This window comes from Balaenoptera borealis (assembly GCF_965194805.1).
Source record: "Balaenoptera borealis genome assembly, chromosome: 16".
NCBI lineage: Eukaryota > Metazoa > Chordata > Mammalia > Artiodactyla > Balaenopteridae > Balaenoptera > Balaenoptera borealis.
Window position 1 is genome coordinate 54,277,857 of NC_138872.1, and position 27,815 is coordinate 54,305,671.

Sequence of the window (27,815 nt, forward strand, 5' to 3'; positions counted from 1 at the left end):
AAGGGCTTTTATGCCTAAGTCAGAGGCAAGTGTATGAAGAGATATTTATTAGAGAGCTGCTGGGTCCAGACCCTATGATGAGCCCTGGAGGTACAATCATGATTAAGCCAACTCTGCCCTCATGGAGCCTCATCCATCCATAACAGCTAAAACTTACTGAGATATGCATTAAGTGCACATCTTATTTAATCCTTACATGAACTCTATTAAATAAGAGCATCATCATGATCCCTATACCACATTTAGGGAAACAGACGCTTAGAGAGGTTAAGTCATTGCCCAAGGCCACCCAACGTCTAACCCCCCACCCACATGCCTAGGAATGAGAGACGATGTCCCAGGAAGTCAGCCCAGGGTTTCTGGTGGTACCTGTCTCTGGGCTGTGATCCAGAGGGGGAGAATGCCATTGTCCCACCACTCAGTCTTGTTCTGTGTGGTCTTGAAGGAATACTTCCAGAGTGTCTCTGTGTTAAACATCATGTTGTGAATGACTCCGTGATCTTCGATACAGCGACCTTGGGAATAAAGGAGAGAAGGTACTGGTAAGTTCTGTGAACGGATGCTGCCAGGGGTGTCCATGTGTTCTTAAGACCACCTCCCCCAACATCCTTCCGGTTGGCCTACTTAATCCTGGGGCTGTCCCTCTGGGCTTCAGACTTGTTTCTCTGGGATGTAAACATTGGCAGCCACAAAGGAAGGGTCATCACATCTCACACCTGTCAGATTGGATCTGCTCCCTGGAACAGACCTCACAGCCCTGGGAGAAGTTGGTGTTGGCTGTGGAAGCTGATGAGGGAGGCGGGAAGGCAGGGGGTGGGGAGGCCAAGTTCCTCGGGTTATTCTGTGTCCAGAAGCTGAGAACCTGGGATTTGGACACTTCCTGTGGGATGAGTTTCGTCATTTGCTTGTGACGATCTGATTCTATATGGAACATCCAGTGGGCCTGATTCTCGGCAAACATCCCAGGGTTTCTCCTAGGACTCCCACGGGCTGTGCTGTTTGAGGCAACCAAGGGAATCAGGAAGGATTTCTTTCTTTCTTTCTTTTTTTTTTTTTTGCCACGTGGCATGTGGGATCCTCATTCCCTGACAAGGGATCAAACCCGCCCCCCTGCCCCCGGGATCAAACCCGCCCCCCTGCCCCCGCCCCACATTGGAAGTGTGGAGTCTTAACCACTGGACCACCAGGGAAGTCCCAGGAAGGATTTCTAGACATAGATGGGTGCAGACTTCTTTCTTTCTGCTTAGGGAAAGAAGACAGATACTGGGGGAATGTAAGCTAGATTGTTCTTGAGAACAATTGAACCAGATATGGAAAAAACCCCGGTGATCTTACATTGCATCAAGGAAAAGGGGACTGCATGTGGAGGCCCGTCTAAAGAGGGAGCTGAAAGATCCAAGGAGAGAGCTGAGTGTCCATTCCCTCGCCTCCTGGGAGATGAAGCTTCTGGGTGACCCTACTGACTGTAATAAGATAGTGATGACGTCTCCAATATCCATGGTAAGAGGGACATTCTGTGACTAGAACTTGATGGTCATGGGCACAGAGAAGGGAAAAGCTCTCCACTGGGTCAGAGTTGCTGCCAGACTGCTGGTGGGTGAAGTCCCCCTAGGGTGGCCAAAGCTTTCAATGGGGAAGAAGCAAACACAGTTGTGGCTTCTGCCTTGCCGGCAGGCCTGACAGCCAACCATGAGTGGGGTCACCAGAAAGAAGTTGTGCTGCTGCCAGGGATTGGGACCTCGAGGTGTCAAGATTTGGTCAGGGATCAAGTCAGACGGTTGACAGGGGAAGAGCATGGACTTCGAGTCCATGAGAGCTGGGTGCCAACCCTGACTTGGCTTCTGAACTTGCTGTGTGAACTTGAACAAGCTTTGGTTTGCATGTGTAATGGGGAGTAGGGTCTATGTGATGGAATCATGGCACACATTTACCATCATGCCATACGCCAACGCCTTTTTCCGAGTTACTTTGGGAACATTAACTCATCTAAAGCTCCCAATAGCCCTGTAAGGTGGGAACTATTATAGCCCCCTTAGAGCTTTCCCTCTTTGCAGGAAATGGAGGCACAGAGTTTGCTCAAGGTCATGAGGCAGAGTAGGGTGTGGAACCTGGGAAATTTGATTACAGCCCCTGCTCCTCCCCACCCCAGGTAAAATTAACATAAAATTAACCATTACCTTTTTTTTTTTTTTGGGCCGCACCGCGTGGCATGTGGGATCTTAGTCCCCGACCAGGGATTGAACCTGAACCCCCTGCAGTGGAAGTAAGGAGTCTTAACCACTGGACCTCCAGGGAAGTCCCAACCATTAGCATTTTATTTAAAAAAATTTTTTTAAATTAATTAATTTATTTATTTGGCTGCGTTGGGTCTTTGTTGCTGTGCGTGGGCTTTTCTCTGGTTGCGGTGAGTGGGAGCTACTCTTTGTTGCGCTGCGCGGGCTTCTCATTGCGGTGGCTTCTCTTGTTGCAGAGCACGGACTCTAGGTGTGCGGGCTTCAGTAGTTGTGGCATGTGGTCTCAGTAGTTGTGGCTTGTGGGCTCTTGAGCGCAGACTCAGTAGTTGTGGTGCACAAACTTAGTTGCTTTGAAGCACGTGGGATCTTCCCAGACCAGGGCTCGAACCCGTGTCCCCTGCATTGGCAGGTGGATTCTTAACCACTGTGCCACCAGGGAAGCCCCATTAACATTTTAAAGTGAACAATTCTGTGACATTTAGTACATTCACAATGTTGTGCAACAACTACCTCTTTCTAGTTCTAGTACATTTTCATCACCCCCAGAAGAGACTCTACCTGCTAGCAGTCACTCCACAGCCTTCTGTTCCCACGGCCTCTGGCGGCCACTAATCTGCTTTCTGTCTCACAATATGTGGCCTTTTGTGTCTGGCTTCTTTCACTGAGAATCATGTTTCCCAGCTTCATCCCCATCATAGCATGAATCTGTACTTCATTCCTTTTTATGGCTGCATAATAGTCCATTGTCTGGATAGACCAGAATTTGTTTATCCATCCATCAATTGATAGACATTTGGGTTGTTTCCATTTCTTGGCTGCTGTGGATAATGCTGCTATGAACATTCGTGTGCAAGTATCTGTTTGAGTCCCTGCTTTCAATTCTCTTGGGTCTAAACCTAGGAGTAGAATTGCTGGGTCATATGGTAACTCTATGTTTAACTTTTTGAGGAACTACCAAACTATTTTCTGCAGTGGCTGCATCATTTTACATTCCCACTACCAATGTTCAAGGGTTCCAGTTTCCCCACATCCTTGCCAACACTTGCTATTTTCCTTTTTCTGATTATGGGCAACTTAGCAGGTGTCAGTATCTCATTGTGGTTTTTAGTTGCATTTCCCGAATGCCTGATGATGTTGAGCATTGCAGCCTGTGAATACCACGAGTGAGAGTACTTTGTTAGGGGTAGGTAGAAGCCAAATGGGCAAGAATCTTTGGAGCCTCACAAATGAATAATGGAAGGCTCTTGAAATCTACAAGAAACCCTCTTGTTACAGCTTCCTGATGGCTGAGCCATGCCATCGCAGCAGATGACATGGAAGCACAGAGATAATTCACCCAGGGAGTGCTCCTTTGCCTTTTTTTTTTTTTTTTTTGAAACCGGTAATATCCTGAATCCCGGTCTATGTGACTCTCCACCCAGTAAAGAGAAAAATCCCGCCGGAATTATGAACACCTGCCATTTCACCAGTTCTAGTGTTTCTCCACGGTATTTTCTACCATCAACATTAGAATCAATTGAGTAGCTTGTTAAAAACAGATTCCCGGGTCCCCACTGTAGCCCTTGCTGAATTTACAGTCATGGAGTGGGGTCCAGGAGTCTGCATTTTAACAGTCTCTCCAGGTGGTTTTAGTGCCCGCTGACATGTCAGAACCACTGGTTCAGGGGCTGTTTGTTATTCACACTTGCATGTGGATTAGTTCCAGCAGACTGCCCCTTGCTCCAAAATCTGGGTTGACAGTAGCCCACTGCCCCCCTCCTTAAGGGACCAGGGGGAGGGCAGGCAGCCATCAGAACCTGGATCCCTCTGGTATCTGGGGAAATATGGGGGTCCAGAGCCACTGGGAGGACGTGGCAGGAGGGGTTGGAGGAAGCCATGGGCAAAGAAAATTCCTCTTCCTGCACCCTATAGATTCTGGCTTCCATGCCCTGGGACCCAGAGGTCAATTATAACATCAGTTAAGTAGGGTAGCCTGGGAACCAATCATAGAATCCATTTTCCCCTCAAAGCGATATTACCCAAGTTTCGAACAACTAACCTAAAATGAGCTCAGGGAGCATGACCTTTCCATTCTGTGGCATGGCTCGTCCCAGTAATTGTACAAAGGGAATTGTCTCCATGGTGTTTGGGTTATTTCCACCCTGACACTTAAAGGCATGTTCTAAATCTAGCCGGTGGCTGGGGACCACTTATGAGACCCAGCAGAGTTTCCACTGCCCTGTCAGTTCCTCCTTCCCGCCTCTCAGGCCTCTTTATCCTGGTCAAGGGCCAGTTATGGAATGTGGGCAAAACAAGACAGAGGAGAGGGGAAGCTAAGAAACAAGCAGCTGCAGGGAGCAGCTATCATGGTTTTACTTGAATTGCATTTTCTGTTCTGGAGACTATGGGGGGACCTGGCTGGAAAAACTACGTGAAGGCGATAGTGTTGGCTGTGCCTGGAGTTCCAGAGACTGCAAAGGAGCTGGTTTCACTTGGGTCACATGATGCTGCACAAGTGGGGCTGGGCTTGGAGGCAGGACACCTGGCCTTGGCTCTTGTAAGCCCTTGCTCTCTCTCTGGGCCTCAGTTTCCCTGTATGTAGAATGAATGTGGTTAATGGTTTCCAAGGGACTTTCTGGCTGTATCATTCTGAGAGTCTGTCATTACTGTCATTTCAGTGTCTGGTGATGTGGGTAATTATGCAAGTGAAACAGGAAGTAGGATGAGCTCTCCTAGTGAATGGGATTCCTGCTGCTTGCTAATTATGCTTTAATCAGGGTACAATGCATACTCCCACACTGTATCAGTTATGGCAAGGTACAGGTATTTCACCCAGCCGAGCATTTCAGGTCTGGGAAAGAACCCAGCTAGATTCAACTCCTTCCCCTGGTTCTCAGGGACTGATGTTTATTTATTTCCAAATACTTGCACCGTGAATTTAGGAAACCAGGAAGTCTAGAATTTGATCCAACCCCTTCCTTTCTCAAATATTTTGAGCCAAGTACTATCGTAAACTGTCTCATGGTATTTACCGTCTAGGGGGCGGGAGAGAGTTAAAAAATAGAGTGTGTTGGTGCCTGCAGTACTCACAGGTATTTTCTCTTGGAATTCCCCTACTCATAGGCCCTGCTGAAAGGCAGGTTTAGGCACCGTATTTGTACCAAGTCTCCTCCCTATGTTCAGTTGGTTGGCCGGAAACCCAATTCTGTCTTTCTCAAGACTTGAACCAAGAGACACAGTAACTAACCAGCTGGTGGTGGGCTCTGCTGTCTCCCATGAGGAACCAGGAGTGAAAGAGAAAGGTGGTCACGAGCGAGGGAAGCAGAGACAAGAAAGCCCATGGGGCTGATAAGAAAGACCACAGGGCTTCTGAGAGCCAGAGGAGGAAGTTTGGTTTCTATAATTGCAGTTTCTATTCCCTGATTCCCTCTAATTTGGTTCCCATCCTCATGAGTTTCCCTGTTAGAGCCTTGCCTTCTGTTTCTTACAACTGTTGCTCCCTGACGTGGCTGAGAGTAGGGCTGTGCCTTATTTATTTTGGTGTCTCCCTGGCACAAAGCAGAGACCTTTGCCCTTAGTAGGCATTCAACAAATATTTGTTGGATTTAATTGAACAAATTCCCTCCCATTCTCTGCCCCATATGTAGGCGGCCAGGTACAAACTGAAGAAGTAGGAAGCTGACCTTGATTTAGTCCAAAGTCAATTTGGGAAAAAAATACTGTAGTGGGATGAAAATAAACCTATACATTATAGTTAAATCATTAAATAAACCTATAAAATAAACCTTTAGTGGAATTAAAATAAAATGCATAACCTAATATACTCAATAAGAGCATCTCCCTTCCCTCCCCCCCCACCAAACATTTGCTCAATTCCTACCTACTAATTTTCAGGTGGAACAGTAACTATTTGCCAATAGACCATTTGGGCATAGACACACTTTATTATGCATTCAGTTGTTTAACAATATTTTAAGGACCTACTTGTTTCATTCAGTAGTTCCTTTGAACCAACCTACCATATTAAGCTGTAAACATGTCTTCATTTTCCTCCTGATTTGTGGGGTCCAGCGCTTCATTAAGTTCACATTCCCCAAACCAAAGAAGAAAGGTCTTATTAACCAGCTAGTATTGAAATCAATGAGGACGAACAGCTGCTAAATCAAGTCAACCAAACACCTTAAATCAACCCAGTGCTCCAATCTCAAGCAGACAAGTTCAGACCTACAGCCAAGACACTGGTGGAAAAACAGCCCCCACTGGGGCTCAAAACCACACTTACCCAAGTCTACACATCCAGAGTGCCACCCACTGATGATCCACTAGACCTGTAATAAAAGTGCTGGGGATGAGAACAGGTGGCTCAGTGTACCAGTTGAAATTTAAAACCTTATCAACTCCTGCTGCAGACATGAGGCTTGACCCCAACAGGACACCTCACGATGGGAGCCCTTTTCTGGATGGGGAAATAAGACCCTAGTGCCCATTTTACCAAACCGCTCTTGCTCATGTGTAAGTGCAGATGTAAAGTGCTGACTGCTTCTTTATTGGCATTGCTTTTTAATTATGGCCATCAATAAATCATTCTATCCTTGAACAAGACTTGAGAATGGCCCTAAGGCAGAGGCACGATTCCTCAGGAACTAGACCAACAGAGAATGGCTTTCTCACTCCCCACCTCTTCCTTTAATCCACTGTCAGAAACAGAAACGTTCTCTCTTCAAGAAGCCGGAAGCAGACGGCTGCACTTGCGTTCCATCTGGGAACTCTGTTAACACACAGTTCTACACTTGGACCCTTCCAACCCTTCCTCTGTGTGACGCATGGACCTGCGGCACTGGTATCACCTGGGAGCTTGTTGGAAATGCAGACTCTCAGGCCCCACCCCAGACCCACTGAACCAGAGTCTGCATTTTAACCAGATCTCCGGGTGATTCATATACACGTTCAAATTTGAGAAGCACTAGTAGGAGAAACTCTAAGGTGTCACTCAGATCTTTTCTCCAAGTATCCTAGTTTCCTCATGTCAAATCTGTTAAATACGACATGGAGGTTTTGTAAAAACAGACCAAACCCTTAGGTTAGAACTGCATGCTGATGTGTTATGCATAATATGACATGATGTCTGAAATTTGCTGTAAAAGATTCAAGGAAGGAAAGAAGGAAGGAAGGAAGGAAAGGAAGGAGGAAAGACAGGGCCTTGGGTGAGGACAATGGAACAAGACTGGCAAAATGTGGACACATTTTTGCAGCTCAGTGCTAGGTACAAGGGGCTTCATTGTGCAATTTTCTCTGCTTTTTTCTGCAAGGTGGAAATTTCCATAGTGAAAAGTTAGGGAATATCTTGGTTTCCCAGCCTTCCTTATTTTCAGTTTTTTTCCATGAATCCATTTTTATCCCTTAGTGGAAATGGCTGGTGTTGGAGGGACATCTTTTCTATCTCAGTCTGTGGTTTTCTTTGCTCTGTTTGTTCATGTTTGTGGTTTTGCTGGCTTTCAGGACTTTTTCAGCAGAAAGTTGTTTCTGGGGGAGCAGGATGGGAGCTGATTAAGGTTTATGGCATGTTCTAACTGGGTTTCCAACAACATCTGCTGGGCTTGTGTTGTTACTGGCAGCAGGAATTTAATTTCCTTTCTCTTTCCCTACCTCTCTTACCTCTTTCAGATTTTTTGTCCACTGACTAGAGTATCATGTATGTGACCTTCGGCTCTCTGGTTTACATGTGATTTGCATATTACACATCTAGTCCAGAGGTTCTCAATTAGGGGGTGATTTTTACCTCCCAAGGAACATGGGGCAGTGTCTGGAGACATTTTTGATAGGCACAACTAGGAGAAGGATGCTGCTGGAATCTAGTGAGAAGAAGCCAGGGATGCTGCTAAACACTCCACAACGCACAGGACAGCTCCCCCAAGACAAAGGAAGATCTGGCCCCAAATATCAATAGCGGGACGTTGAGAAACCCTGATCTAGTCTTAAAGATCATCCAAGCGTATTTCGCCACACTTTCTTTGCTCTGTCCCATGAAGGAGAGGTGGACTCATGACTGATTACAACATCTCTGAGGAATTTTTACTTCTTGTAAGTTGATTTTGGGATAGAATATAAGTGACTGCTCATTTGTGCAAGTTGTGCCCTGCACACCTTCAGGGGACACCACCCACATAGTATTCATGAAAACAACCCTTTCAGAATTGCACAGTACATGGTCTACACAGCTATAAGTGGTTGCTCCAATTTTGGGGTTGCCCTGGGGGTTCTGGAACTGGGAGAGACTTTATTTCTGGCCACCGTGAGCCCTGAGCATGCCAGCGAGTGTCCTTTCAAGAAAAGAGGAAATGTGGAACTGTGAGGACCTCACTTGCATTATTCTAGACCATTGTCTCGTTATGGAACGTCTCCTCTTCACCCCTGGGCCATATCCATTTGACTAGATCTAAAATTGTCAGATTATAATATTGTGGCTTTTGTTTGAAACATGGTGGTGATAGCTTCTTATTTTCAATCAGTTCCTTGGGGGAGGAAATACACGCTGCTGCCATAAGACTTCCTATCCACCCACTATTTGCTTGGCGGGATTTCCTTAGTTTCAGCAGCATAACTTATTCTTGCTGGTCTTCAATCACTTTGCAATAAAAACTGTGATTGCAAAAATGTTCATTGTCATTACCAGTGATGGAGCAGTAAGTACAGGCTTCTGGAGAGAGAGAGGGACTCTCTCTTAAACTAGCAGAGACTAGCGTGACTTAAACTAGCAGAATGAGCTGCTCACCCCCAGAGAATGGCTTTTCATTTTGGCAAGGTCTGAGGGAAATTATGACAGAGTTCAGAGACACAGAGGGACAGTGCTGGGAGGTGTGGTCACTGAATCCGCTGGCAGCCCGTGCCCTGTGGGCAGCCCCATGGATGGAGTTGGGGTTTCTTGGGACTCAGGAGTACTCTGGGTCATCGATTGCAACTCACCCCATCCCCACACTGTTGGGCTCAGGCTGGGTGGTGGATCACTGAGCTTTCTGCCGGTCTTTCTTCCATTGTTCCTCCCTCTGATAACAGTCCCTGACTTTCCATTTGGGGCCCACTACCATCCCCCCACAATGGGTGACGTGGTTTGTGTGGGACTTGCCATTCCCCACCCTGACCTGGGGGTGGGCATGTGGTCCCAGCTTGGGTGGTCAGCATCATTCCATTCCCCCACAGAGATTGGTTCTGAGAAGCAAATTGGTCCAATGAGAGTCAATCTTGGGAATTTTGTGGTCACTCTTAGGAAAGAGAAATAGAGAGGAGAGGGAGAAGTAAAGAGAGAGCTCGATCGTTCTGATGATATAATTTGAGGATCTGGATGTAGCCATGCCTGTAACTATCAATTAATTATGTGTTATGGTTTGAACTGTGTTCCTCAAAAAAGATATGTTGGAGTCCTAAACCCCAGAGCCTCAGAATGTGACCTTATTTGGAAACAGGGTCATTGTAGAGGTGAGGTCCTACTAGAGTAGGGTGGGCCCCTAATCTGAGTGACTGGTGTTCTTGTAATAAGATGGTCATGTGAAGACAGAGACACAGGAAGAACTCCATGGTTTGGATGGAGGGTTGGAGGGATGCATCTGCAAGGCAAGGAATGCCAAAGATTACCAGTGAACCACAAGAAGCTAGGAAGAGACAAAGGATTCCCTACAGCTTTCAGAGGGAGTATTGCTCTATCGACACCTTGATTTCAAACTTCTGGCCTCTAGACTGTGAGACAATAAATTTCTGTTGTTTTAAGCCACATAGTTTGTGGTGCTTTGTTATGGCAGCCCTAGGAGATTAGTATAAGTACTTTCAAATCAGTAATCTTCCTCTTCCTCCTCCTCCTTCTTCAAAATCATCATCATTATCATCGCCTTTGCCTAAGCAATAGAGAGGGTCTCCTATGGATGTGGAGACTGTGATGTGGGGTGTCCAGCCTCCATGGTCAGTCAGTGCCCCTCTTGCATCGGCCCCTGGGCCTCCAGGTTTAGACCATAATTGTGGGGCTTTCTGGAGCTCCATGCTGGGACATCATCCTGTTACCTGTTGCCTTTACACAAAGACTGATGCTCACCCCCTGGTTGTCTGAGCCCCATCCAAGACCTATTCATGGTAGGCAGAATTAAGATGGCCCCAAGATTCCTGCCTCGGACATATACGCCTTGTATAATTCCCTCCCCTTGCACATGGGTGGACCTGTGGCTGGCTTCTAACCAGTAGACATGGAAAAGTTGAAGGGATTTTGCAGATGTAACTAAGGGCCCTAATCAGTTCACTTTGAGTTAATCCAAAGGGAGATCATCCCAGGTGGGCCTGACCTCCTCAGGTGTGCTCTTAGCAGAGGGTCTGGACCCAAGCTGCCATGGGTTCTACAGCTGCAAGGAAATGAAGTCTTCCAACAATTGCGTGAGCTTGGGAGAGGACCCCGAGCCTCAGATGAGACACCACCTCAGCCAGCACCTTGATTGCAGCCTTGTGAGACCCTGAGCAGAGGACTAAATTCAGCTATGCTTGGACTCCTGACGACAGAGAGATAATAAATGGGTGTTGTTCTAAGTTGCTAAGTTTGTGGTTAATTTTTATGCAGCCATAGAAAATGAATACGGCATTCCATTTTAAGGAACTACCAGGTGCTGTGGCCAAGACCCCTGTGTATGTGTGTTTCTGTGTGTGTGTGTGTGTGTGTGTGTGTGTGTGTGTGTGTGTGTGTGTGTACGTGGAGGTGGGGGATGATGAAGGGCAGGGGATGGAGCCAGGTGGGAAGAAGAAAACTACCTTGGAGGAAGTAATTGCCCTTCTTATGAGAGAGAAGAGCAGTTTGAGCAACATGCAGATCTGCCCAGTGCCCAGCCCTGGGAGCTGGAGGGAGAACATCGCCCCCAGTGTCAGGTCTTGGGAGCCTCCACCCTAGACAGAGGCCCCACTTCCACTGTCTTGCAGGTGGTGCTGGGGGGCAAATACTTGGAGGAAAAACACACCCTTTATAAAGATGCAAAGAGTTTCTCACGTGAAGAGATGATGAGGTGAGATATTTTGAATTAATAGTCAGCTTTATTTTTAAAATCCTTTCTCCCTTATTCTTTCCTTTCAAACAGTCAGGATTTTTGTTTTTCATGCTCCGAGGAAAGGGAGAAAGTGGAGAAAGCAGAGACTCCTTCTGGCTTTGGGGTGTCACACGCTCAGCCCATTGTGGGAGCCATGGAGGAGTTCGGGTGTAGAGGAAGGTTTGGGGGGGACCCAGGGGAGTAAGAACAAATCTCTCCTGTCTGATTCCCTGAGAGAGGAAGCAAAGAGGTGGAAGGATCCCCAAGAAAGGGGCTGTTTGTCCTTTACTCTGGCGGAACTCCAGAGAGAAGGAAACAACCCCCGCAAAAGATCTGTGGGATTTGGGAGCAGAGGGGGCGGGAGCCCGAGCTGTGCGTCAAGCCCTAGAAAGATGGCCAGACCCTGGAGACATGTACGTGTGTAGCTGGCCACCGTCTACACTGCCTGGTCCAACAGAGATGCTCAAACAATATTCGTCAACTGAAAGGATGGATACATTGTAAGCCCTCTAACAAATTCTCCGGGAAGACTTTCTTCACCAGCATCAGGAAAGCCGATGAGGGTCCATGTGATTCTAGCTCTGGGGTGAGGGCTCAGATATTCACACACCTGACAGACCCCAGGCATGGAGAGGCCCTGCTGCCCAGATGTGGACCCAGGGGGCCCAGAGTTCTGACCTAACGAGCCAAGTCAGCTAAGTCTTATGCCCAGGGCATGGCCTCTCCCTGCTGTGCTCCCTGCCTGGGACCACGTGGTCCCTGGTCCCTTGGTCTCTGTCTAGGAAGCTTGGAGAGGTGGTTACGTGGCTTGTCAGACCTGAGCCCTTATGTGAGCTGCCTCCTTGTGCAGCTGAGCTGAGAATCAGGGAAGCAGCATCATTTCCTCACCTCTCTTCCGAGCTAACTTGCCCCGAGGTGTTCGTAAGAACTCCATTTAATTAGTCGTTGGGCCCAGAGAGCCCCTTTTATCATACTTTGTGTCAGGCCTACCCCTGGAATCTGAAGAGGCCTTTGGGTGCTGGCAGCACCAATTTTTATCCATTGTTTTTTCTATTACGGATGATGCTTTTCCACACTGGAGTCAGAGGTTGGCTTGAGCCCAGCTCATGAAGACAAGTGCTGGTGCTTTTGCTGGTTCTAGGGTGGCATCTGTGTCATTAATACAACATATTCAGGGTGTCTACCCGCTGCCTGGGAGCTCTGAGGATATGCAACATTTAAAGGTATTTGGAATACCTTTGGACTACTTAATTAGAAGGAAGGACACTGGAGGGCTGTAGGCATGCTAGAGGCAAGAATTGAGGACCAGTGTCTGGAACCGTCCAGGGCTGAGTTCAAATCCTGCTTCTGCCCCTCAGCTGCTGTGGGACCTCGGGAGAGATTTGTACATTCATGGACCTTGGATATCTCAACTGTTCTGACTTCTTGTCACTGTTACGAGAATCGAAGGATATGATGATCATGGTACTTGCTGAGCATTTTTGTAAGCCAGGTAGTGGTTCAACCACTCAAGACAGGGGACTGAGTGGAAGTTTTCAGGACTTCCCTGATGGCGCAGTGGTTAAGAATATGCCTGCCAATGCAGGAGACACAGGTTCAAGCCCTGGTCCGGGAAGATCCCACATGCTGTGGAGCAACTAAGCTTGTGCACTACAACTACTGAGTCTGTGCTCAAGAGCCCGTGAGCCACAACTACTGAGCCCTCGAGCCACAACTACTGAAGCCCGCGCGCCTAGAGCCCGTGCTTCGCAACGAGAGAAGCCACCGCAATGAGAAGCACGCTCATCGCAATGAAGAGTAGCCCCCGCTTGCCGCAACTAGAGAAAGCCTGAGCGCAGCAATGAAGACCCAATGCAGCCAATAAATAAATAAATAAAATAAATTTATATATAAAAAAAAGACGGGTTTTCAGCTGGGGGCCAATTTGTCTCCCAGGTGGCTTTGGGCAATGTCTGGGGACATTCTTGGTTGTCACCGTGGGAGGAGGGGGCACTCCTGGCACCTAGAGGATAGAGACCAGGGATGCTGTCCAACATCCCACAGTGCACAGGATGGCCTGCACCACAGAGAACCATCTGGTCCCAAATGTCAGTAGTGCTGAGGCTGCAAAACCCGTTTTAAAGCAGTGACTCTTCACCAACTCAATAAATGGCAGGTCGGTTATAAATAAGAGGGACAGAAGAACATGTTTTTTCTATAAGGGGTGAATTAAAAAGAGTACCTTGGGCTTCCCTGGTGGCGCAGTGGTTGAGAGTCTGCCTGCCAATGCAGGAGACACGGGTTCGAGCCCTGGTCTGGGAAGATCCCACATGCCGCAGAGCGACTAAGCCCGTGAGCCACAATTGCTGAGCCTGCGCGTCTGGAGCCTGTGCTCCGCAACGGGAGAGGCCACGATAGTGAGAGGCCTGCGCACCGCGATGAAGAGTGGCCCCCGCTTGCCGCGACTAGAGAGGGCCCTCACACAGAAACGAAGACCCAACACAGCCATAAATAAATAAATAAATAAAAAATTAAAAAGAAAAAAAAAAGTACAAAATATAAATTTTGTTATTCATAGGGAATACATCCACATGGTCCAAGATCTAAAAGGTACACAGGATGTACAATCCAAAGTCTCCCTTCTACCTCGTTCTCTTCCTGGAGGAATCAGTGTTACCAATTTCTTGTTTATTTCTTTAGAGGTCCTCTGTGCATCTATAAGCAATTGTATGCACATATATACACACATGTTATACACACACATATATGCATGCTACACATATTCTTTGCATCTTGCTTTTGTCACTTAATCCATCTTGGAGATAATTTCCTACTGGACACAAAAAGCTTTCTCAGTTTTTCTTTTAAAGGTGACAGAGTATGCCGTTCTATGCATGTCCAGTATTTTACTTAGCCACTCCCCTCTGGATGGATAGTCATGTTGTTTCTATTTTCTTTTGCTCTTACAAACACTAATGTAATGAATATCTTTGTATGTACATCATTTTCCACCAAGCAAGTATGTAATGGTAGGATAGAGTCCTACAAGTGGAATTGCCAAATAAGAAAGTTTGTGCATTTGTAATTGTATGGGATGTTGCCAAATTACACTCCACTGAAGCTGTACCGGTTTCCATTCCCTGCTGGCAGTGAATGTAGGAGAGGTGTTGGGGTGATTTTGTAATTTAAAAAATTTGCTCTCACTGTTTGTATCTTCTCATCAGAAGCCTTCTGGGAATAAATAAAAGGTGAGCGTGCCTTACCTCACAATATTATGTGCCCATTGTATTTTCAGCATTCAGGGACCCAGAATCTGCCCATGGGAGATCTTTTAAGTGTTATGAAGTTAATGCCACTGGGAAGTGGCGTTCGCTTTCTCCAGAAAAGGGCTCTTTAGTTCCTGCTTCCTGGTGCTAATAGTTCCCGAATGACTTGCCTCTCAAACAGTTTACATGTAGGAAAATCTCTCTCAGCAAATCTCTCTCTGAGCAGTTGCTCAGCTTTATTTTTTGAGTTTCTGATTCAAACACACCTTTGAGAGTCAGGTGAAAGTGATGAAAAACTCTTCCAGCAAAAAGGCACCAGCAGTTTGCCCATCATGTCAGAGGTTCCCAGAGCTGCCCTCGGACCCCAGTGAGCGGCTCTCTGGGTGGGGGTGAGGTTCATGCTACCAGTACCCCTCCTTGCCCTGTGAGAGGGGTCTGCAGATTCCCAGATCAGAACTGGGCAGAACCAGTTCTGTGTGGCCAGGGGCACCCTTGTTCCTAGCCTGGCTTCTCCTTTCCCAGTTTCTGACCGAGTGACTGGTCAGTTACTCAGCCTTGCTGAGTCATCGTTTTCTCACCTGTGGACCAGGGACAACGCTTGCTTTGCAGTATCGTACCGGTGATAATGGAGGCAAAGCACCTGGCACAGAGCCCTGCATCAGGCTCACATTTGAGAAATGGAAGCTAATGTTAGTCTTATTATAGTGGAGTCCTTTGCATCCTGACTGCCTCCTTTTCTTATTTTTTTTTCCTTTTCTTCCCCCATCCTCAAAGATTTTTATTTAATTGTTATGTGGTAGGGTCAAGTATTTTTATTTTTTAAAAAATTAATTAATTTATTTTTTGGCTGCATTGGGTCTTTTTTTGCTGCGCACAGGCTTTTTCTAGTTGCAGCGAATCGGGGCTACCCTTCCTTGCAGTGCGCAGGCTTCTCATCGCGGTGGTTTCTCTTGTTTCAGAGCACTGGGTCGAGGTGCGCGGGCTCAGCAGTTGTGGCTCGAGGGCTCTAGAGCACGGGCTCAGTAGTTGTGGCGCACGGGCTTAGTTGCTCTGAGGTATGTTGGATCTTCCCAGACCAGGGCTCGAACCCGTGTCCCCTGCATTGGCAGGCGGATTCTTAACCACTGCGCCACCAGGGAGGTCCCTATTCTCAAATTTTTATTGGAGTGTAGTTGATTTGCAATGTTGTGTTAGTTTCAGGTGTACAGCAAAGTGAATCAATTATACATATACATATATCCACTCTTTTTTTTTTTTTTTTAAAGATTCTTTTCCCATATAGGCCATTACAGAGTATTGAGTAGAGTTCCCTGTGCTATACAGCAGGTTCTTATTAGTTATCTGTTTTATGTGTAGTAATGTGTGAATGTCTTTCTGCCTCTCTTTTAGATTGGAATCTATTTGCTTAGTGGCAACTGAAATTCTGGAACAATCACGTTCCTTCCTGTCACAAAGACCTTGTACATGCTGTTCCCTCTGCCTGGAATGCTTTTCCTTCCTCTGGACTCCTGAGGTTTCTTTCACTCGCAGCTCAACTGCCCCTTCCTCAGAGTACCCTTCCCTGCCTCTCCGAGTTCAAGTCAACTTGCCCTTGCTGTCTTCTCCTGGAGAAGCTCTTCTCTTCCTTCTTGGTGCCTCTCTGACTTGTAATGACATCTGTTGGTGTGTTTACTTGTCTAATGTCTGTCTCCCCCATTGGACCACATGCTCCAGGTGAGCTGGAGGGACCAGCTTAGGCAAAGGTCCTGAGGCCGGTGGGAGCTGGTTGGAGGCCCAGGCAGGGGACCTTTGTGATCTGGAGGGAAGCTTGTGAGGGGAAGAGAGATGAGAGAGGTCAGGAGAGAGCAGGTCGGGGGCCAGGCCATGGGGACCTTCTGGATCACTGAAAGACAAAATTTGAATTCTCTTCAAAGATCATACGTGTCCCTCCAATGCACCAGTATTAAGCAGGGGAGTAACCTGATCTAACTGATTACTTTAAACTTTAATGTTTTATTATTTTTATAAAATTCTTTTAATGATTTACTTTTTAAAAAGATCACCGGCCACGATGTGAAAGGCAGGGTGGAGGGTAGGGTGGGCCTGGGCATTGGGGAGATCCCTTAGGAGGCTGCAGCCGTGGTCCCCATTCTGCCTGCAGGCCATGGGTTCTAGAAACAGCCCTGTGCATCCCTTAGTATTCTAAGCTAGTGCTTCTTACAGGGGGTGACCCCAAGTGGCATTGGCTGCCTCGGTCTCCCCAGAGATGACTGAGAATCAGCTCTGTTTCAGGGAACTACGGATGCGGGGTTTCCGCCCGCATCGTGGCCTGGCTGCAGGGCGGAGCTTGCCTGAGGTGGTGGTGAAGTGAGACGGGGAGGTCATTGTCACGAAGGGCGGTGTGAGGGACTTGGCCTTCACGCCCTCCCGGCCAGGCGGTCCATGTCGGGGGGTGTCCACGTCCTGGTCGTAGTCCCAGCAGAACCCATCAAAGGAGACCAGCAGCAGCTTGTGGAAGCTCTTCCTCCTGGGACGGGGTGGCAGCTGGTGCAGCCCAACAGGACGGGCAGCAGCAGCAGCACGAGGGCCCTGGGCCCCGTCATGTCCCCAGTGCCTCACACGCTCACATCGCTGAGTTCACAGCCTGCTCCCATTTTCTCCCTTTTTTTTTATCTGCAGTTGATCAAAGTTCACATTGATAATTCTGCCCCAGCTCCGCTGTGGATCAGAACACCTGGAGCGTAACGAGTCGGCACGTTCGACGTGATGGAACAGTTCTGGAGGTGGATGGTGGTGGCGGCTGCACAGCACTGTGAATGCCCTTAATGCCACTGCACGGTGCGCTTTAAGACGGTAAAAAATGCTAAGTATTACGTGTATTTTACCACGATAAAAAAAGACAGACAGTGTGAAATATTTTGGACTCTTACACGAATTCCACTGTTGTGAACATTTGGAGAACAAATTAGATTGGTGCTTTCCTTTACTCAGCATAGCCTGTTTTTATAGGGAGAACAAATTACTGTTCATTATGACTATGGAAACAGCCACTGTGGATTGAGTGCCCACAGGGCTGGGAACTGTATATACATCATCTATTCTATCCCATTTAATTTTTTTGAAATCCTAGAAAGGTTATTAGTTGAAAATTCCCTATAAGAATTAAAAAAAATCATTGTGGTCCATTAACAATAAAATTTACCATTTTTTATAGGTCAGAAACTTAGTTCTGTATAAAGAAAGGAAGAACATCAAAGAAGGAATAAGTAAAGGTAAATGTAAAATTAAAACTTTTGTTTTCCTTCTTTTTAGTTGATCTAACAGGTAATAAGTTTGTTCATACTAGTAATAACAACAATGTATTTAATTATGTATATATCATATATATGTGTATATATGTAAGTAGAGAAATACTTAACGTAAATCTAACAAAATATGTATGAGATCTATATGAGGAAAACTAGAAAACTCTGTTGAATGAAATCAAAGAACTAAGTAAATGGAGAGATGTTTCATGTTCATGGATGGGTAGGCTTAGTATCATCAGGATGTCAGTTCTTCCCAACTTAATCTATAGATTCAATGCAGTCCCAATCAAAATTCCAACAAGTTATTTCATGGCTATTAACAAACTGATTCTAAAGTTTATATGGGGAGGCAAAAGACCATTCTACTTTTGTTTGTATGAGTTCAACTTGCCATTTCTTTTTTCAGGTTCTACATATAACTGATATCATGCAGTATTTATCTTTCTCTGGTTTATTTCATTTAGCATAATGCCCTCCATGTTCATTTATATTGTTGCAAGTGATAAGATTTCCTTCTTTTTTAAGGCTGAATCATATTTCAGTGGTGTGTGTGTGTGTGTGTGAGAGAGAGAGAGAAAGAGAGAGTATCACATTTTCTTTATCTGTTCATCCATTGACAGGCTCTTAGGTTGTTTCCATACCTTAGCTATTGTGAATAATGCTGCAATAAACATGGGAGTTCAGATCTCTCTTTGAGATTAAAAAAAAAAAAATTACCGTTTTAATCATTTGCAAGTGGACAAATTTAGTGACATTTAGTACATTCACAGTGCTGTGCAACCATTACCACTATCTAGTTTCAGACTATTTTCATCACCCAAAAGGAAACTTCATACCCATTAGCAGTCACTCCTCATTCCTCCCTCCCCCAGCCCCTAGCAACCACTAATCTGCTTTCTGTCTGTTTGGCTTTACCTATTCTGGACATTTCATATAAATGGAATCACATAATATTTGGCCTTTTGTGTCTGGCTTCTTATACCGAGCACCATGTTTTCAAGGTTCATTCATATTTTAGCATTTGTCAGCACTTCATTCCATTTCATGGCTGAATAATATTTTTATATATCCATTCACCGGCTGATGGACATTTGGGTTGTTTCCACCTTTTGGCTATTGTGAATAATCTGGCTGTGAACATTTGTGTATGAGCTTTTGTTTCAATACCCTCTGCTTTCCACTTAAGTTTTTCAACATATTTATGAGGTGGTTTTTACTTTGTAGCTGAATAAACAGCTCAGAGAGGCTATAGAACCTCTCCAAGGCCACACAGCAGAAGTGAGGCTGGGACTGTAATTTTAATACTTGGCTACACATTTGCTGCACACAGGGGTTTAAATTCCCCAAGGGAACAGGCTTAAGCATCCACCCATCCACCCCACATTTATTGAGCACATACTATGTGTCAGGTGCCAGAGGCACAGAAGTATAGATGCCGAGGTTGCCTGTGGATGGCTCAGAGTCCAGGGGACAGGCAGACAAATAAGGGGGGTCCTGCCAGAGGTGTGAATGGGAGGTGACACAGGAGAACAGGGAGAGGGTCCTAACTTGGAGAAGCCAGGAAGAGGAGGGCTCCCTGGAGGAGGTGGTGCTAGAATTGAGTTTTGCAGGCTGGGAAGAATTAGCCTGTTGGAAGCATCTTCACTCAGCCGCTCATCTAGATATGACAACAGTCTCCTAACAGATCTGCCTGTGGCTGCTTTCTACAGGTACATGGATGACATTTACCTTTACAGCTTTGGAAAGATCTGTGAATTGTATAAAGATGTCACCGTGGGTTTTCTAGTGACAGGAGGTGACAGTCTGCCTAGGTTTTCAGGTGAAGTTTTCAGAAGGTTTTTATCTTGATGTGGGTGGACTGTGGGCTGGATATCAGACCCAGATGAGATGACACATTTCCCTCTTCCTGAAATTGCCTGAGAATTCTGTTCCAAGTATTTGCTTAGGTTGAATTTTTGGGGTGAGGAGGTGGTGTGTCAGGGGTGCTCCATTTTGTATTTGCATAACTTGGCCTCTCATTAATTAGCACGGTGTTTTGCTATACAAGGGAATTTTGTAGAATTTTGTGATGAGTATGCAGCGAAGCACTTGAGGGTATTTTGCAGCTTGCAGGCCTGGGCTCACATCTCTGCTCTGGGCTTACATTTTACACTTGGGGCAAATCTCATAACCTCTCTGTGCCTCTGTTTCTTTCTCTGTAAAAAGGAATAATGATATATTTCCTGAGGTTGTGAGGCTCCAATGAGATGATGCATGTTGACAGGAATGCTTACTGCTCATGGGATATCCACATGCACCCCCTCACTTCCCAGTCCCCTTGTAATCGTGGGCCATGTGTTTTGAGCGGAAGCCACATCTATGACTTCCAGCCTGAAGCTTTCAAGTGCTGGTGCATAACCATCTCACCCTCTCATCCCCAGCCACAGTAACTGTGGAAGTCTTGCATTGAGATGGTAGTCTCCATCATTCTGGGTCTCTGAGTGACCAAATAGAGCATAGTCCCCAGCTAACCCGTGGTGGACATGGAATGTGAGAAGTCAGCCTCTGTTGCCAAGCCACTGAGATTTTGGGGTTAATTTGTTATTGTGGCATAACCTAGTCTACCCTGGCTAATGCAGCAGGTAAAGCACTTACATGGGTCCTTAGTACTGGTAAGTGCTCAACAAATGTTAGTTACTTTCAGTACAATAATAAATTGCTACTGATAGTTTCTTTGTCTGATCTAATGATGCCAATATGCTATTTTGTGCTTGGACAAATTGGACTTGGCACTCCTTCCAACACGTGGAAAAGACAGATGATTGAGGGCCAATAAAGCATCATTATCTTTAGTTTGCGTCCCTGGATACCCTTGGTGGCAAAGAACAACGTATGCTACTCTGGGGAAGCCAGGCCTGGAAGGGAGCTGTTGTTACCAGGATCAGGACTGTCCAAGGCCAGGCGTTCTTTGGTCAGGAGAGAACTTTGAGTCCCTGGTATGTAGATTCTCCAAGGGAATGTGAATACTGGTACTAAGTAGTCTGGCTCTTTGGGAATTGTATATTAATCACTTAGGCCCTTTTAGGGACAACACATATATATCTCAATATTCTGGAAAAACATAAAAACACATAAAACACATAAAAAACAGCCAGCAGTCATTCAGCAATCCACCATGTCCACTGAAACTTCCCCAAAGTGCAACATTTTGTGTAATCAACAGAGCTTAGTGGAGGTGGCTGGCTAGAGAGAATTCTAATTGTAGTCACTATGATGCTTATGGTCACAGCATTGCAGTGTATCTTGGTTTCTCTTTGGTGAGCTCTGGTTTGGAAGGTATAGATCCATCATCTGTTTTAGCAAATATTTATTGAGCACTTTGGATGGGGTGGAAGATGAAATATGGAGGAGAGAGTAAATCTCTTCCTGGCCACTATGTTTTCAAGCTGTCCTAGTACTCAGCTGTGGGTCATGCAGGCTTGAGGGTCCCACAGTTCCAGAAGCATCTCCCACCCATGCCATTCTGGACTAGATTCTTCTTTGCCAGCCCGGTAGAGCCATCTCTGACTCTTACTTTCTTTTGCATGGCAGTTATATCAGTCACTGGGAATTGTTACAGAAGTGCAGTGCATTTTGTGAAACTTACGGTTGATCAAGAATCCCATTAAACTTTGTTAAGAAATCTACATATTTATGACATAGTTACTAGAGTGGAGATGGAGAAATTTCCAAACACATTATAGGAATCATCCCAACAGAAGGTAATAGTCAGAACTCTTGGTTGCAAGTGACAGAAACCCACATCTTAACTAGTGTAGGTAAGAAAAGGGACTATGCTTTAGTCTGGTTTTCCCTCAAAGCAGACCCTGAGGGACTTCCCTGGTGGCAGTGGTTAAGAATCCGCCTGCCAATGCAGGGGACACAGGTTCGATGCCTGGTCTGGGAAGATCCCACATGCCATGGAGCAGCTAAGCCTGTGCGCCACAACTACTGAGCCTGCGCTCTAGAGCCCATGAGCCACAACTACTGAAGGCTGCATGCCTAGAGCCCGTGCTCTGCAACAAGAGAAGCCACCGCAATTAGAAGCCCGCGCACTGCAATGAAGAGTAGCCCCCGCTCGCCACAACTAGAGAAAGCCTGCGTGCAGCAATGACGATCCAACACAGCCAAAAATAAATAAATAAAACAAATAAATTTATATATATTAAAAAAGCAGACCCTGAAACAAGGATGGGAGTGCAAGTGGTTTATTTGAGAGGTGACTCCAGGGTGCACCCATAAGGGAGTGGGGAAGTGATTCAAGGAAGGGAAGAAGGCCAACATGGCGAGTTTTAGTCTGGGGTGCATGCAGTACTAGAATGGTGAGTACCAATGGGCTATGGGCATGGCATCTGCAAGAGGCCTTTTGAGGCATGATTTCCCATGTCACTGAAGTCATTCTGCAGAAAGGCAGGGATGCAGCTGGGCTCTAGGAACCAGGGGCTCACACATTACCAGATCTCTCTCTCCATCTCTGTGTCTGCCTTTGTCTGCATATCTCCTCAATTTTCTCTCACTGGGGACTGGCTTTCTCCATAAGGTGAGGAGTGTGGCCACAAACACTCCCCTTTGTCTCACTCCAAAGTTCCTGTCATCACAGAGCATGTCTATATTTTCCCAGTTCCAGCTAGGAAAAACAAACCTGAGGGAGGAACTCTGATTGGCCTGTTTGGGTCAGATGCCCATCCCTGAACCAATCAACTGTGGACAGGGGGGCGGAGTCGTGTAAGAACATGGCAGCCCCCACCAGAGCCATGTGACTGGGGTAGGAAAAGGTGCAAGTCTCAACAGAAGGGAGGGGCCGGTAGGCTAAAAAAAAAAAAAAAAGAGATGTCTGTGATGAAAGGAAAGGATTAGGAGATGCATCCTGTTAAACCTGTTACTGATTGGGGCTTTGAACATTTTTCTGAATATAAAGTTTCACTGTGGTTCTTTCAGCATGATTTAGCAGAAAGGGAAAATCCTAGCATGAGCTGAACATTTCCTATGGGCAGGCTGTTGCTGTGGATTCAAATACTTATTGATTGATCCAAAGATCAATTACAGTGCTTCTCAAGGGATGTAAACTCTGATAGGGTCTGCTTTTGATGGGGCTGAAGTCACGCAAGAGGAGAACTGGCATGTAGGACACTCTAATTTCTTTCTTCCATTGAGTACTGTCAAGTTTAGGTTCTGGCTGGCATTGGATGCACCTGGAGGGACGGTTGCATATAAAGGATTGTGTGTTTGTGTGTGTGTGTGTGTATGTATGTTAGGTATTTTCCAAAGATGAGTGCAGCATCCCACAAATGCCCTTTTGCAGTGTGATTGCAAACTCTTCATTAAGAGGTGGAGTTTATTTCTCTCCTCTTGAACCTGGGCTGGCCTACGACTTGCTTGGACCAGTAGAATGCGGCTGAAGTGAGGGTGTCTGATGTTTGGTCCTAGGCCTTGAGAGCCCTTGTAGCTTCTCTTATTTTTGCTCTCTTGGAAGCCAGCACCAAGTAAGCCCTGGATCTCCTGCTCAAGGGGCCATGTGGAGAAGGGCTCTGGAGGACGAGAGGGCACATGAAGAAAAACCAAGTTCCCAGCCACCAGCAACACCATCTGCCAAGCATGTGCGTGAGGCCATGTTGACCTTCCAGCCCAGCTGAGCCTCCAGCTGCATGTAGCCACACAAGTGAGCCCACATGAGACCAGCAGAGGAAATGCCCAGCCATCGCACAGAATCATGAGAAATAACAAATTTTGTGGTTCAAAGCTACTAAGTTTTGTGTGTAGTAGAAATAGCCCACGAGGGTGTGAGCATGTGGGGTACACAGTTCCCATCTGCTGAAGATCCATGAGTTCCTAGGATCCAACCCAGAGCCAACTTATGTCCTCAATGTCCTTGTTTGAAACTTTTATGAAAATTTTCTTTAAAGACAATATTTTTAGAGCAGTTTTAGGTTCACAGCAAAATCAAAAGAAGGTACAGAGATTTCCCATATATCCTCTGCCCTGCACATGCACAGCCTCCCCCATTATCAACATCCCCACCAGAGTGGGACATTTGTTACAATTGATGGACCTAACACTGGCACATCATAGTCACCCAAAGTCCATAGTTTTACAGTTCACTCTTAGTGTTGTACATTGTATGGGTTTGGAGAATTCCTATGAAATTTTCACAGATTTGGACCATCCTCAGGGAAATCCCAAAGCTCAGAAATTATTTTGCCTCCTGGAATCTTCCACATGTGGTTGAGCCTTAGCAATTCCTAAGAAGGATCTGAAATGAAAGAAAAATGTAAAAAATGTATTCCTATGGTTTCACTTCGGCAAGATTCATGTTGAGTGTTCAGCTAAGTGCTAGTGTTAAGCCAGATAATGTTTTCAAAGACTGCTATGGCCTCAGGGTTGGCAGGATTCGAATGGCCTCCCAGCATCTCTGACATACCTATAAGGGTTGGATTCAGCTGGAATGGACCCAGGTCTCTTTGGGCTAATATGCTATTTCCTTAAGGCAAATGCCACGTCACATCCCCTCCTAGGAATCTCCACAAATGCAACCCCAGAAGCATTGACAGAATATTGCTTTAACTGAAGATTTCAGGAGAACATAGAAGAGGTAATGTCACACATCACATGGTTAAACCTCCATCTTTTGTAAAGTTCCTCACTATATGGCCACATCACTCTGTCCTTCCTCCCCATAATTTCTCCCCTCTGCTCTCTTTAGCTACAGCCCTTTCTCCAACCACACCGTGCCTTTCCAAACCTCTTCAACTTGCATGCTTCCTTTAGCAAAATCTTTAGCAAACCTGCATGCCTTTGGGGGACCTTAGTCCACTTGACACATGTGGACATCCAGCGACATAATCTTCACTCCTCCAGGCAGCCCTTCTGGTGTGGATTGCATGCCTGCTGGAGAGCTCATCCTTATCTTCAGCTGAACTCTTGTCTTGTAACTTCAGATCTGTTGCTCCTTGTTTGATATCTTGGGCCATGCTAAACAAATCGAATTCCTCTTTCTTACAATAGATATTTGGAATACAGCCATATTTCCTCTCTTCCCCTCCTTCCCTCCCTTCCTCCCTCCCTCATTCCCTTTTCTTTCCAGAGCAGGGGTTGGCAAACCTTTTCTATGATGAGCCAGATAGACCTTGTGTGCCTGACTGTCTCTGTCACAACTACTCAGCTCTGCCACTGTAGCATGATAAGCAGCCATAGACAATACGTAAACAAATGGACATGGCTGAGTTCCAATAAAACTTTATTTGCAAAAACACACTGCAGGTCTCGTTTTTCCTGACCCCTTGCACTGGCATATTCTCTCTAGACTGAATATCTCTAACTCTTCTTTTTTTTTGAAGATTTTTTATTTATTTATTTATTTATTTATTTATTTATTGCTGTGTTGGGTCTTCGTTTCTGTGCGAGGGCTTTTCTCTAGTTGCGGCAAGTGGGGGCCACTCTTCATTGCGGTGCGTGGGCCTCTCACTATCGCGGCCTCTCTTGTTGCGGAGCACAGGCTCCAGACGTGCAGGCTCAGTAATTGTGGCTCACGGGCCTAGTTGCTCCATGGCATGTGGGATCTTCCCAGACCAGGGCTCGAACCTGTGTCCCCTGCATTGGCAGGCAGACTCTCAACCACTGCGCTACCAGGGAAGCCCTCTCTAACTCTTTTGACCATTGCTTATTTGTTGTGGCTTTGATTTTCTTCTCCATTGTGGCAACCATCTTCTGAATGCCTGTTAGTTTGTCTATCTCTCTTAAAATGTGGCCCTGAGAACAAGATGCATACTCTGCAAATGTGATAATGTAACACTCTCTCCTGCTGCATTTTGAGCAGGAGAAAGAGAGCAGGAGTGACTGTCACACTTGGAAACTCCAACTTTGTGAAAATTTGGTGGGACATCTCTGTGAAGGATGTAAACCTATTCATCCACAGGCTGGCAGGAAAGAAACCAGAAGCGTGATCTGTCGAGCGTGAATTTAATATTTGATGTACAGAGATCTCTGGCTTGTCTGATTGAGATTAGAAGGCGAGGTCTTGTCCACAGAAAATAATTTCTATCCCCAGGTGAGGAACCAGCAGATAATCATGTGAGCAGAACTTCCTGAGAACAAAGACGAGGGGAAACAGAGGTGTTAGAAGAGTGAAAAGGTCAATAATTAAGGCTATGACTGTGCTGGGAGAGGAGAAAGAAGAAAATTAGACTGCCAGGTGTGAATAACGAGAAATCTGATGGAATTAGCAGTAAAGGACAGACACTGAAGGCTTCTTTATTCCTCTCATAGTCAAAAGTTTTTGCTTAGACTGGGTGGGGGAGGAAAAGGCACGTATGTTGAGAATCCTGTTTCACTAAGTATGGAAGGAGGATTTTGGAAAAGGTCTCAGAAGAAAGAGAGACACGTGGGAGCTCATTGGAAGTCCCCAGAGGCTGAGCCCCCTCTTGGCATGATGCAGGGTTGAGAGGGAGGGGGATGGCATTCAATCAGGTCTTTGCTTGTCCAACACAATCACCTCTTAAACGTTGGCTGTTCTCACAGCCTAGTCCAGACACTGTCATCTGCTCTCTCTGGACTTGCTCCTAGGTTGGCCCTTCCGTTTCCATAGCTTTAGCTGCTGCTCCTTGGCTGATGACCCTCAAAGGTCCATCTCTGTCTCCTTTGAACACCAACTTACACATCCAATGTTTTTCTTTCTTTTTGCACTTGTCAGCAAAGTCAACATCTCATGCTTAACATGTCCAAAGCCAGCAAAGGCAAACTCTTTCTTTTCGTCCTCCTCCCTCTCTGTGCCCCAGCCATGCCTTCCCCATTCCTTAAATAGCGCACTGGCTACCCAGCTGTTCAAGGCAGTAAACCAGGCATTGTCCTCTTTTCCCCTCTCCCATCAGCAAGTCCTGTGATTCTGAACTTTATCTCAACTTGTCTGTTCTCTCCATCTTTGCTGCCAGGACAGGACATCATATCTCAGCCAGGCTACGGCAGTGGTCTCCTAACCAGTTTTCCTGCTTCTGCTCTCAACCCTTAGCAACCCATTTCCCACCTGGAAGCTAAAGGGATCTTAGGGTCCCTGCTTTGGCTTCCCACTGCATGGAGAAAACTATCCAGACCTTGGGTCTCCTTCAGGCTCCTGCCCACCTCTCCACCTCCTTCCTGCTTCCTCTTCTTTGCCTACTCTGCTTCAGTCACCCTGGCCTCCTTTTGGGTCTTTGGACTCAGCAATCTTTTTCCCACCCCAGAACCTGTTATTCTAGCCTGGAATGATTCTCCTCTGCTCCTCCCCAAACTAGCCTCTGATCATCCTTTAAGTGTTAGCTTAAATGTCCACTCCATAGGGAGGTCTTTCCTGATCCCTTTTATAAAGAGGACTCTTGGTTATTCTCCACTTCAGCCTCTTGCTACTCTCTTCATGGACTTTATTATTTTTTCTTTGTCTCCCCCAGTAGCAATAAGCTCCTCAAGGGCCAAGGCACACCTACCTTGTTCATTGTTGTGTCACCAGCACCCAGCCCAGTGCCTGACACATTGCTGGATAAATAAGTCCAGAGTGAAGGGGTAAAAAAATGGAGAGTTACTTCTCTGAACTATAGATGATGAGATTAAACACCTTGTGTTTTCCTTAGTCAGAAATTATGTGCAATTAGGCATATAATAAATGATGATGATGACAACATCTGTGTCTTGCCTGATGTTCATCGCCAATCACTAAATTAGTCAGTTGTGCCTCTTTTGACAGTTCTGTTTTCAATATAATGATTTGTTTCTTTTAACTTATGTCTGTTGGCTTTGTTTGGGCTCGTTAGCCTAACAAAGTGGCAGATTGTGTTGATATTTGCTCTATTATTTACAATGTCATTAACTTTAAAAATGCCTTTGCTTTGGATAAGAAGCCCTAGTTAGGACAGTGTATTAGTCAGGATGGTTTGGGTTATGCTGTTGTAACAACAATCCCCCAATCATAGTGGCTCAATACAGCAAGGTTTATTCTTGGTCATGTTATGTGTCTAGTGTATATCTGGGCATTTTGGA

The 27,815-nt window shown here is 46.0% G+C and overlaps 1 long non-coding RNA gene and 1 pseudogene across 4 annotated transcripts in view; one reads left to right on the forward strand and one right to left on the reverse strand.

The window, feature by feature from the left end:
* LOC309614214 (ectonucleotide pyrophosphatase/phosphodiesterase family member 7-like) overlaps nt 1–17,167 on the reverse strand; it is a 30,283-nt pseudogene extending 13,116 nt beyond the window's left edge. The window contains exons 1-2 of the transcript in view: nt 16,839–17,167; nt 370–515 (exon numbers count right to left, since the gene is read on the reverse strand). The product of the transcript in view is annotated as an ectonucleotide pyrophosphatase/phosphodiesterase family member 7-like (transcript). The remainder of the gene's footprint in view (nt 1–369; nt 516–16,838) is intronic.
* The window catches only part of LOC309614216, a 52,086-nt gene that overhangs the window by 7,420 nt on the left and 16,851 nt on the right, over nt 1–27,815 (forward strand). Inside the window, exons 2-3 of one of the 3 annotated variants that reach the window (XR_014236080.1) lie at nt 17,167–17,340; nt 17,702–17,759. This is a non-coding gene — a long non-coding RNA (uncharacterized lncRNA). Of the gene's footprint in view, nt 1–17,166; nt 27,458–27,815 lie in introns of those variants that run through there. The other 2 variants (XR_014236079.1, XR_014236081.1) reach the window with 2 other exon arrangements.